Source organism: Falco naumanni, chromosome 10, assembly GCF_017639655.2.
Source record: "Falco naumanni isolate bFalNau1 chromosome 10, bFalNau1.pat, whole genome shotgun sequence".
NCBI lineage: Eukaryota > Metazoa > Chordata > Aves > Falconiformes > Falconidae > Falco > Falco naumanni.
This window is the reverse complement of record NC_054063.1, coordinates 6,904,673-6,916,475: the sequence shown is the minus strand read 5'-3', so window position 1 is coordinate 6,916,475 and position 11,803 is coordinate 6,904,673. Positions and strand designations below refer to the sequence as shown.

The 11,803-nt window shown below is 38.9% G+C and overlaps 1 protein-coding gene across 3 annotated transcripts in view; it reads left to right on the top strand.

Annotated features, from left to right (window-relative positions):
* Nucleotides 1-485: 485 nt before the first annotated feature.
* The window catches only part of INSC (INSC spindle orientation adaptor protein), a 120,173-nt gene continuing 108,855 nt past the window's right edge, over nt 486-11,803 (top strand). For all 3 annotated transcript variants that reach the window (XM_040609396.1, XM_040609395.1, XM_040609394.1), the window contains exons 1-2: nt 486-629; nt 814-900. The gene's annotated coding sequence lies outside the window, so the exon portion shown is untranslated. The remainder of the gene's footprint in view (nt 630-813; nt 901-11,803) is intronic.

The window sequence follows — 11,803 nt, the reverse complement described above, 5'->3', positions numbered from 1 at the left end:
GAACCAGGGACAGAATCGGACTGGTGCTCTAACCAGAAAACCATGTCTGTCTGGAAAAGTGTGTCACTTCCAAATGAACTACCAAGAGCAGCTGTTTCCAAATAGCCCTTAAGGTAGGTGTGGTATGCAGCCATTCCCTACGAGGCATTAAAAAAATTGTTTTGGATCTAAGCAACTGCATGAGGGCATGTTCTTTTCAGTATTGTTCTTAAAGTTTCTGTACCAGGTTTCCCTTTCATTTCAAGGGCTGTGTCAAAGGCTTAGAAACTGCTTTTACTATGTACACTTTCATGGAGAAACAGCAGCTGTGCTGAGGCAAGCCTCAGATGGCCCCTGATCCAAACCACAGGGTGTTTGGAGAGGTTAAAGGCAAGTGCCGAAGGACGATGGAAGGAATTTCAGTGAAGATTCAAAAGCAGCTTAGCTGAGAAGTGCTGAGGCTACTGGCCCTAATGTAGCAAAGCACTTAAGCAGGTGTCAGGTTTTAAACATATGAGGCTTTTCATTTTGGTTCCTATGAACATCCTTAAGTACTTGGCTGGATTGGGATCCTGGCAGGACTGAAACCTTGGATTTCTCTGCATGCTAAGTGGTGTATTTGCAGCTTTTCCTTAAATTATATAACATAGGTATGTTATTCCCCTGTTGGTTGTTCTTGCTGCTTGAAATAGTTTACTTTTTTTATATTCAAGATTCTACATTCTCTTGCTATTAGATATGCAAACAAGTTTAAAGGACTTGGGGGGTGGGGGTGTGCGAAACAATGAACAAAACCTACAAAACTAGAACTAACAGAAAATACTCCTTTTCCAGAGCTTTGAGGCTGTCCATAGAGAATTGCAGTCTTGTCAAAGAAGTCATCGCAGAGAAGGAATCTGAATTCTGGCCTGCATAAAAGAGGTGAGTTTGAGAGGTATATTTGCACTTAGCATCAAGCCAAAGATAAAGTAGATCTAGCAACAGCTGAGCTTATGCTTTTCCTTTGAAACAAGATGTGAGGTAAGAACACAGAGCTAACAGCAAACCATCATCAATGATGTATTAGTTATACTAGAAAATGAGTGCTGTTGAGCTTGATTCTGCTTATGTTTCATGATTGCATTACATACCCCTCTGTGTCTCTTTGGTGATGATACCTTTCTCTTTTGTAAAGTTTCTTCATGCTGTTTTTATATATTATTGAAGAAGGCATTGGGAGGCTGGATGGCAAATACTGTATACAATGAATTTTTCAAAAGGTGTTGGTTGTTAGCATAAACTAACTGGATTAAATGCTAATAACCATCAAATGAGTTTTCAGCATAGAACAACATAACGTTCCTTCTGGCTGATGAGAAGCAAGCTGAACCAAGGCTGGGAGAGCTATGATGCAGGCAGCTGAAGCAGGACTGTACTTGCTCAGTTTGTGCAGTTCTAGCTTGCAGGTTTCCTGTTCTAAAACAGATTTCTGCACATTTAATGAGTGTCCCCTTTTACCTGAAGGGAGAGATAATGCAGCATTTTTTCAGTGCAGAGGGAAAATATTCAGGCAGAAGGGTCTTGTTCCAGCTTTAGGTGCTCTGCCTTCCCAGCTAAAGAGCCTGTTCAAGATAGATGGACTTTGGCAGTTTCCAGTACTGAAAACTGGGCCAAGAAAGAAACCAAAGAGGATATGATTTCAGAAAGAATTTTAACTTTAAAAAAATATTTTTAACAATTAAATGCTCATCTTCTGGAAATGAGCACCATTACTGCTGTTCATCCAGCTGGATGGATGTAAACTTGTAATTACAAAGGCATACCTAGTAAGTTGGCCCCCAAAATGTGATACTAGTTGCTTCAATCACATCACAGCCCTGACTATTATTTTGAGGTTGCATAGCTTTTTCAAAAGGGCTGAATTGGCCCCTCCATTTCTCTTCTAAAAATTCCATTTTGGTAACAAAATGTGATCTCAGCTTTCTTTCCTTGCTCCAGTGGAAGTAAAGGGAATTGAGTCTACTTTCAGCATTATGTCAGCTGCTGGCCAGGCTTCAGTTTAATAATATCTGATATTCCAGTGGTGTCCAAACTGGTAGGTAGGCTAGTGTTCACAAGAACTGTATTTTACAGTTTTAAGTAGAGCCATGCACCATCCATCCCCTTCCTGGTAAGCTATTAATTCTATGATTGTAAATGTTTCTTGGAGCAATTCTTTGAACTTAGCTCTGCTAGTTCATATCTGTTAAAGTTACTGAAAAGGGAGCATGTGGATGATGTAGAAATCTATTGGGCAAATATGTAGGTTTTGGTTTTTTCTTTTACAAAAATTGTCTGCACTTAATACAGTAGAGGTGTGATGTGCCCATGTAGGGCTAAAGCATTTAATACTTTCCTGTTCTCTACTCTGCAAGCCTGCAGTGGGCAGAAATCCACCCAGAAGGCCTATAGATGGCTTGAAAAAGTGGCTTGTAGGGTAAATGTCTGCTTCTTTATTAGGATGGATTAAAAGACAGAAAAGTAAATGCCATCTCTAAGTACTAAGCTGTGCTACTATGCTGTGAAAAACAAACTGAACTTTACATCTATATTGCATTAGTATGTTGACTTCTTTGTTGTTGATTTATAGTTTTGAAAACTACTTTTAAGCTTCAATGTTGTTTGTGCCACATAATATGAAGGAACAGTTAATGCTTTTAAAGGGAAAGATTTCTTCTTATTCATTGTTTGGGTCATCTGATTAATTTTAAACTTCATGGACTTAAACATGCTTCTAACTGTTACAAGATGAGGTGAACACTGGAACCAAAAATCTCAGTCTTTGACTGGCAATGAATGTTACCTTTGTTCATAACATAAGGATATCTGTTTTGTTTTGTTTCCTGTAAGTCTGACTATTTTAATGAAGACAGTAATTAATATGATGTTTTACTAATCATGAAATGTCAATTGATTTATTAATGGGATATTTTTTTGTCATCAAAATCCTTTCTAGTATGCAGCTCACAGGAAATAGTTCCTAAAAATTGTGGATAAAGTTGCAAAACTTTTGGAAGAGGAGCTAAATGTTTTTCTGCTTCATGTAATGTCTTTTCAAATTATTTTCATTTAAATTCTTCATATAACCTAATTAATAGTGACAACACAAATGATTTTATTAACCAGCTTGGTGCTGATAAACTCTTAATGTTTACAAAATTTGAATTATATCCTGAAGAGGACTTTCTGAATCATACAGTTTCAGATTGTGCTCTGATCCTACAGAAAAGCAGCTTTTCATTTCTACTTACTGGTCCTATGCTGCAAGGTAAGACCAGTGTATGGGGGTGAAAGGAAGCATAGCATTTACACTGAGTTTTCTGTGAGGGAAGTGGTACCCAGAGATGCTGTGTTTCCCCAGGGATAGTTTGTTGTGTTACATGAGCTGAATTCTAGTTCATTGTGTACTTCAGGACAAAGTCTAAAGATTTTGGAGAGAATACAATAGTTGGAGATGCACTTTAATAAACCTGGGCCATAGCTTAGTATTCTTAGATTCTAGCTCTCTGTGGCAAGGGGAGTAAGCCATATTTTCAGCTGGTGTAACCTGGCACTGCTCCATGACCACCATCTCTTGTTGGCACCCATGCTGCCCTCCAATAAGAGAAAAGCTGTTGATTCACCATAGATTACATTCCTAATGAATCTATATTACAACATTATATTTAGCTTCAGAAAAGTAATTTTCAAATTCATGTCAGGTGTGCTTTGTCATCCATATATTTGACCCAGAAAATCAGTGTTCATTAAATTTAGAAAAGATTTCTGGGTCTTCTTGTTATGATTCTTTATTTGAAAACCTGATCCCTTGAATCTGATCTGATTCATTGAGAGATTTTGTTCCCCAGGATCTGCTTCATGAGATCTACTTTTATTTGGAGAAAAAAAATATTTGAAAACTTGTTCACCAGAATCTAATAGGCTGTTGATCATTAGCTGTCCTCAGAAGACAGCTGGAGTACCACCAACAGATTGAAGAGGTAGAAAATATATATGCAATAACATTGCAGTTGGGAAAGCAAACCTGGTCAGATTCAAGCACAGGAAGAATTAAAAGTAGGACAACTTGTTCTCAAAGGTCAGGATCAAACTAATTTGCTAATGTCAACTTTCTTCATATAAAGAAATTACACTGTCAGGCATACACTGCATATAGGATTTAAACATGCATTTTTCAGCCCAAATGTGAGTCTGAAAGCATCGATTGTACTAATAGTGGACTGACCTTTTGGTATTTCATTTTTCTGACTCTTGTTTGTTCCAGGCCAGGTGAGATGTGTCAGGACGAGTGGCTGGTTGTTTATTCAAGACAATATTTATTATGTGTTTAAAAGAACCATTCTGATATCGTGTGATGGAGCAAGCAGCTGCAATGGTTGATGTCAATCCATGCAACAGCAGTGTCAGACTGAAACTTGTGCTCTTGTGTCTCTTGGACTTGTGTCTTTGCCAGTATCAGTTCAATGCATTGACCTGTAAACTGCTAGAGTAAGCAAAAGCTTGCTCCTGGCAGCCACTAATACCAGGGCAAGCTGAGGACTGGGGTTTTATTTTTTTTAAAAGCCATGGTATTTAATGCCAGTCTTGGAGCCTAAAGGGTTTATGGATACTTGGTTCTGGAACTACTGTTTCAAAACTTGGTATTGAAATGACAAACTTATTCCTTGCCTGTTGGAGTACGCTTTAGTTTTTGTTTCTGTTTACAACAAAAAGAAAATGAAGATAGAATAATACCCAACCTGTGCTGGAGACTTTGGTTGCCTTTGCTGCTTCTGTTAGCTAGCCGCTATGATGTACTACATCAAGGTGTAGATGTGCTAGAGATTGCACTTGCATAAATGCTTTGAGTTTTCTACCAACACTGTGATTGTGTGTGATATCCAAGAGACTGCAAGTGAGCAAAGTCTCTGATATCTCCAGGGCGCTGTGTTCCCTGGGAAAGCAGAGCTAGATGCACCTAGACAAATAGCAGTAAAGATGGTGATCTGGCTGTTTTAGTCCCTCCTCATGCAATGCTTGCATGTATTTATAAATGCATTTATATGTAATTTCACCAGAAAAGATCTGAACAGTTGTGATAGCTGTACTGTGAAAAGAAAGGCAGAAAGTGAGCTTGAAACTGTTTTTGTAGTGATTTGTATTTGATCTACCATGTCTTAAGGAATAAAGTTATCTTTGATTTTCTAGGTTTGATTTCTATCCCATGCAGTCTCTCTTCTCCCCTCTCCCACACTCTGGAAGTATTCTGCCAAATCCAGAATAACATATAAATAAGAAAATATACTAACTGTGTCTATACTGAGGAAGTGGTTTCCTTAGAAATGGTAACCATATGAAACTAAATGCTGATACCAAAACTATAGTTGAACATACGGATGTGGGCCCTGGAAAAAAGGGAAATGGGATCTGTTTGCTAGCTAAAGGGAAAAATCTTGTTGCTGCCTAGGCTTTCTGCCAAAGTGTGGCTGAAGTAAGATTACTTTAGGTGTGTGTTGTGTGGCAGCTTTTCCTGCCTTACTTTTTGTATAAGGTACTTGTAGGAACATAGCTATGAACAAAAGAAAATCTGGTTTGATTTTGCATTTTCTTGGACTCATAACTGAGAAGGTGAGTATATACTTTGACATTTGTGTGTGGGACAGGACTCCCAGCGCTGCCTTCAGCTGTGACTCAGTACTACTCGCCTCCCGACATGGCTGCTGTGGTGTCTGGGCAGACACACACCGGATGCTGCCCTTGCCAGTCCCATTACAGCGCTCAAGAGGGGTCTGACAGCTGGAAGAAGTCAGAGGAGCAATTGTGTGCAACGAAGTGGGAGACAAAAAACCAGGAGACTGAGGAGTGTTGTTATATGCAGGGTTCCATCCTCCCTGCTTTCTCAAAGTGCCCATGCTAACCAACAAAGAGACCTTCTTGCTAGCCCTTAGTTACAGTAGCAATTTAATATAAACATGGTATTATTATTTTTCATCCTGAGAAAATGCAGATAATCTGTGAATGTGAGGTAGATACTAAGTTGGAGCTGTATTTCTCTAGAAATGTTAAAATATAGCTGTGCTGCACAGCACTGTTAGACACCAATGTGGAGTCTGTGAGGTGCAGAGCTTTATACCCGTCTCTCAAGTAGAAAGAGGTTTACTGTTGAAATCCTGTTTATCCTTCTACCTTATAAGGTATAAACTTTGGTACTTTTATGTCCACTTTATTTTTTTCCTCGTGGGACCTGCACTTTGAGTTACAAAATCAGTCAATCAATAGGTTTCCTTTAAAGGAAAAAGCAGGAATGAATATTCAGCAGTCATAAAAATGCTCTGGAGATTGCCATCTAATAGGGATGAAATAAAAAGCAGAAGCTGATTAGAATTCCAGAAAATGGGATATTCATCTATTTATAGGAATTTGGGTCTTCTTCATATGCCAGATTTTGTAACTTAGTTCTCAAAATGTCCTCAATTTTAAGCATTTCTGGAGAAATCATTAAATGAAGGAAAAGAAAGATGAATTTAGAAAGAGCCAAATTATGTTGATTTGCAAAAGAAAAATTTAGCCAACATGGATTGTCTGGTTGAAGGATGCATGATTAGAATTTAACACAGTACTGTGCCTGAAATGTGCTTTCATCATTGCTGGAGCATTGCCTCGTGCCAGGGAATTACTATTTCCAACACAAAGTGGTGTGCTAAGCTAGAAGCATAGGATGCAGTAAGACTTCTTCATGGTGCATCTTTGCTTACTTTTCAGACCAGGTCACAGTCCTTTTCAATTTAAGTGCTTCCCTAGAGCAGATTTTTCTTTCGCATCTATTTTCTTACATATTTTGTGTGTTTAAGTGCTCTTGCTTCTCTCCTCCCGTTTCTAGCTCCTAAGTATATGACTTAAGAGAGCATTCACAGGACTTGAGAATAAGGGGACTTCTGGCTTCTAGGAAAGAAAATGTGAAAAAAAAACACAAAAAAATCTGGACTTCCACTTCTACAGAGATGTATTAAACAGCTGCTGACATTGTGGGAGACCTGGAAAGTCTCAGGGAATCATTCTATCTTGTGGTCAGTTCTATTAAAGTACTCTGTATAATTTTTTCAAAAAATCTTAACATGTATGAATTATGAGATTAGGAAGAGGGGGCATTATAGGATGGCACACTCAATACCTTATGTGGAAATGTTGCCTGTTCTTTTATCAAAATATTACCATAGCTAGAAAACAATGTCAAAGCTTTTGAGGGGAGGAAAAAAGCCTCAAAACTAAGCAAAGCTTGATGTTATATGAGCAGGCCTGCTACCTAATCATCGCGCCATTTTCTAGCTGATGTGTCCGCCTGACCTGTAATGTCTGTTAATTGTAACACAAATGAAAAACGCAGTGCACCTGCATAAGGTGGAGGGAAATTGTACTGAGTTTTGGTATCATATTACTGTGGTCTGCCCTCTCTGAGGGATGTTTGGGTGTTTTGTAAATAATATTTGTAAATCAAGTCCATTTGGATTTGTTAATGTAGTTAATGTCCTTGCTTTGGAGAAACTTGTGCACAATAAGGACAGGGCTTTTGCTTGGGACAGAAGGGTTTGGCAGTAAATGGGGATGGGGACATAGGAGCTTGAGTCCCTGGGCCTCAGCATTCCTATTTGTACCATCTGAAAGGAGATGATGTCAAGTGCTTCATCGTAGGTTAAGTCATTCCTTCCGATAGTTGCTCTTATATTTTCTTGGCAACAGTATTGGCCATCTTCTTAGGCCAGCTTGGCTGTGCCATCTCCGCTGGTGTGAGTGGCCCACTGAGCTGTGCTCCCACCAGCTATGTGGGCAGCTAATGCACCCATCACAGCCTGGCATTGGGGAAGGAAGGACTTCTCTGTGAAGAGCTTAAGGGAAACTGTGAAGTACAATATTGATTGCTCCTGCCTCCTCCACTTCAGTGTCTTCTAACTTTTACCACTCCAAGCAGCCTATTCTGAACAACTGTTCAGAAATATATAAACTATTTTGCATACTCAATATTTCATTTTCAGTACTGCTCAGTATAGCTATGATGTGTAATGTACCTTTAATGTCTCAGTTGCTCTGAACTTTCCTGTTTGGCTGGGTGGGTGATTTCAGAACTCGAAAAATATAAATTTATTTGGTGTAGAGAACAATCTTGTGATTGTTTGGGGTTGTTTTTTTGTTTGTCTTTTGGTTTTTGGTTTTGTGTGTGTGTTTTTGTGGTGGTTTTGTTTTGGTTTTTTTACAGTTTGGGCTTCCTGGGTGATTTCAAGTGCCATGCTAAGTGTTTTCACTATTCTTAACTCCTTACTAGATGAAGGATTGGCTTGCAATCTGATTTGACTCAGTGCCTTTCAGGCAGATAATTTTTCACTGGAAATTAACTGTGGAACATTTCAGAGAATCATTGCATGTTTAACAAATGTACATCCAAGCCTCTTGTGCACCAGAAGGAATGTCAGCAGATATAAGTATGTTTAGTCTGAGAGCAGGAGGGTGGACAAGGAAGACATTGTATGAAGTAGTGTAGGTCAAGCAGAGATAGCCACTAGAGACTGAAAGATCAGGGTATTGCTTGCTAAGGTTTAGAATTGTTACTGCTATTACTTGTATTACTATAGCCTCTAAAAGGTATTTCAAAGGAAGGGGATTTCTGAGTTTCTGCAAATAATAATGGAGTAATCTTTGCCTAGTAAAAATTGGCACAGCCTCAGTAGCTCAGAGCCACTGAGAATCTAGACTAAAATCTGCTTAATCTATTTGGTTCTGGTGGAGCTAGAAATTAAAATAAGATAAATCTTTCATAAGAGGGGGATGGTAGCTAGCAAAATAAGCAAGTATTGAATTGCAGAAAGTAGGCTCTGGAGCCATTGAAATGCAGGCCTTCCTTAGGAATTCAGTAGCCATGTGTGTAGGAGGCCTTCTGAACAAACTAGCTAGCGCTTTTGGGTATATAGACATAATAGTCTACTAGGCTAGTCGTGGTAAGCTGGTCTTTTGATTAAAGTCATCATTACAAACGGCCATCTGGAATTCTTGCTCACGGAAGTGAGTGAGTACATACCAAGAGTGGGAAGCGTTTCATTGTGCCAGCAGCTTTAGAACTGAACCACTGAGGAAAAAAATAGTAGTCCATTCAAATGTATCCTTTGAATACAGATGCTGGCTACAGTTGTATTTTCTGTAGTATGTTGCTTGCAGTGCCTGGGCAAACTTTGCTTGCTGGCATAGGCAAGAGCAACCTCCCATTAAACTTAGTGGGAGCTGTGCTTGCTGAACTTGGCCCTCTGCCTGCAGAAAATTAAATGCATTGGCAGGTTAGCCAGAGGGAAGTGTTCTTCTATTTGGGGTGCTCGGCACTTATTCTGAGACACTCTGGGCTTGTGGAAAAGAGAAATTCTCCACAAGCAGGGCTAGCCAGGAGGACTCAGGCAAATTGCCTCTTCTTTCCTCTTCTGTGTATTAAATGCTAGGAGGCCTGAGAATGGTGCAAAGCATGGTCACTGACGGGCTTAGGATGTGCAGTGGCCTTACCTGCACCTTGGACTTTGTGCTTGTACCCATAATGAGGAGAGCTTTTCCTTTGTTCCTCCCTTCAGGAGGCAGGGGTTTGATAGGGGACATCAAAGCCATAGTTTCAGCCTTTTTCAGGTGTGGTGGCCACACTAGCATGTATGAAGTGGGGATTGTAACATGTGCATGTGCTCATGCATGAAAGCACACCCTTCAGCACCTGGAAAAGAATAGAAGAATGCGTGAAAAGGTCTTCAAATCTAAGACTATTTTTGAGTTATTGCAGTGTGATCGTACTCCCTTCTTTCAGGCTGTGTTTTAGCCCAAATCTGCACTTCTGTAGCTTGTCCTTTATTTGATTTTTTTTTTTTTCTTTTTTTCTGAATCCCTCTCAATTTGTGAGGGCAGCTGAGCTGTCCTTTCCTGGGATTTTGTGAATTAAAAATACCCACTATCCAAGTGTCTTGAGAGATTCAGTCCCATTTCTGACAATGAGGTAGGCACTTTGTAGTATAAATTCCATTACAAATAACTGGTATTCAGAATTGCTCATGCCTAATATTTTTTTAAAATGGAAATTCAGTCTCCTGCTAGCGTGTTTAAAAAAAGAAGTAACTGTGTGCGCAGTTCTGTAAGATGCTGGTTACTAGCATTCCTTGCATTGTATGATGACTTAGAATTCTGCCCACTTCAGAAGTATTATCTGGAGTTGCAACACTTCAGTCTCAGAATGTTTACAATAAGAATCTGATGCTGACAAGTATTGTGGAGTATATTTATTCTCTTGCTGTGGATTAAACAGTTGATTCTGAAAGATTAAAATGCCCCACCTGCCTTCTTGCACACTTCTGTTTTGCCATGTCAAACAATATAAAATGAATACTGCACTTCCCTCTATCTAATTGAATAATTTACTGTAAATAGCTGTCATTTACTTTAGAGCAGTAGGGGATCATTAGCCAAATGGATGTGAGTAAGTCATGCCTTTAATGCGTTAGAGGGGCCTAAAATGGAATCATCTAAATGGGACCATCAATACAGCATGCTGAATTAAGTCAGAGGCACTTAAAGCTTTAAGTCCTCTTTCTTGTAAATTACATGCTCCCTCGGCAGAAAGGTAATCAAGAACTTGCACAAAATATAGCATCTTTGTTTCAGAGCTTTATTTTTAATGAATAAAATAGTACAATTTAGATGACATGATTGGTAGGTATAACTGTGTTCTGGATTTCCCTTGTTTTAATTACCTTCACTTCTTACTGATTGAAGCCTTCTTGCTTGCAAGCAGCTACTTGTGCTGACTAATATTGGCTCTATTCCATAAATAAGTAAGATAAGCAGGTAATAAAATAGCTTTTCTTGACTTTTATGGGTATGTGACCTGATAATTATCTGCAAAAGTTGGTATTTTGTATATGTAATTTTAAAAAGGTCCCAGTCAACCTTGACTCATAAACTTACAATACATTTTTTGCTTATTTCACCACTGAAGTCAGTGGCAGGGTTGTTGGGTGTTTCTACATGTATGTCTTATTGACAACCCCTGGTCCCATCTAGTTCTTCCATTCTGTTTGCTGTCATCCTGGAAAAGGCTGGTGTTCAGTTAAAATCAGATGCCAAACTTTCAGTGACATTCCAAGAGGAGGATGCAATACAGGTAGCAGCTGTCTTGAAGTATGAGACTTGATTTTAAAATTTTAATTAATTTTAACTTCGGTAGTTTGTATTAACCATAAGAATGTTCCTTTTTGAAGTTTACTGAGGTCCCTTCAACCTTAACTCTTTGGTGACTATGTGATACCAGCTCCTGAGTCACAGTGACTTTGTGGGAACAAATGGCACGTTTTACAAAACAGCATTTTCCTTCTGAGTTTTGACTTTGCTCTGTTTTATTCTTTATAATCTTTTAGGGGTTCCAGGATGTTAAAGGTTCCTAACCTATTTTTCTGTGTTTATTCCCCTCTTAGTCATCTCCTCTCAGTGGTCAACCATTTCACTTTTTTTAAAAAAAAGAAACAACACACTTTTGTGCACTAGGCATTCCACTCTCACATGTATGAACTCTTCAATTCTTGGAATTGGATTTGGGCAGATATCTTAAAACCAACTTGATGTTCAAGGAATGCAAGTAAACAACCCCCAACATTATTGCAAATGTAATCTGTTGCTGCACTGAAGAGAGTAGGAGAATTTGATATACCATTACCTCAAAATATGGAAAGGTTAAGTAACTTGCTGTGTAGCGGGGAAGAAGTTGGTGACAAACCTTGTTGTGGAAAGCAGAATGTTTTCCTTATTCTCATTCCCTAGC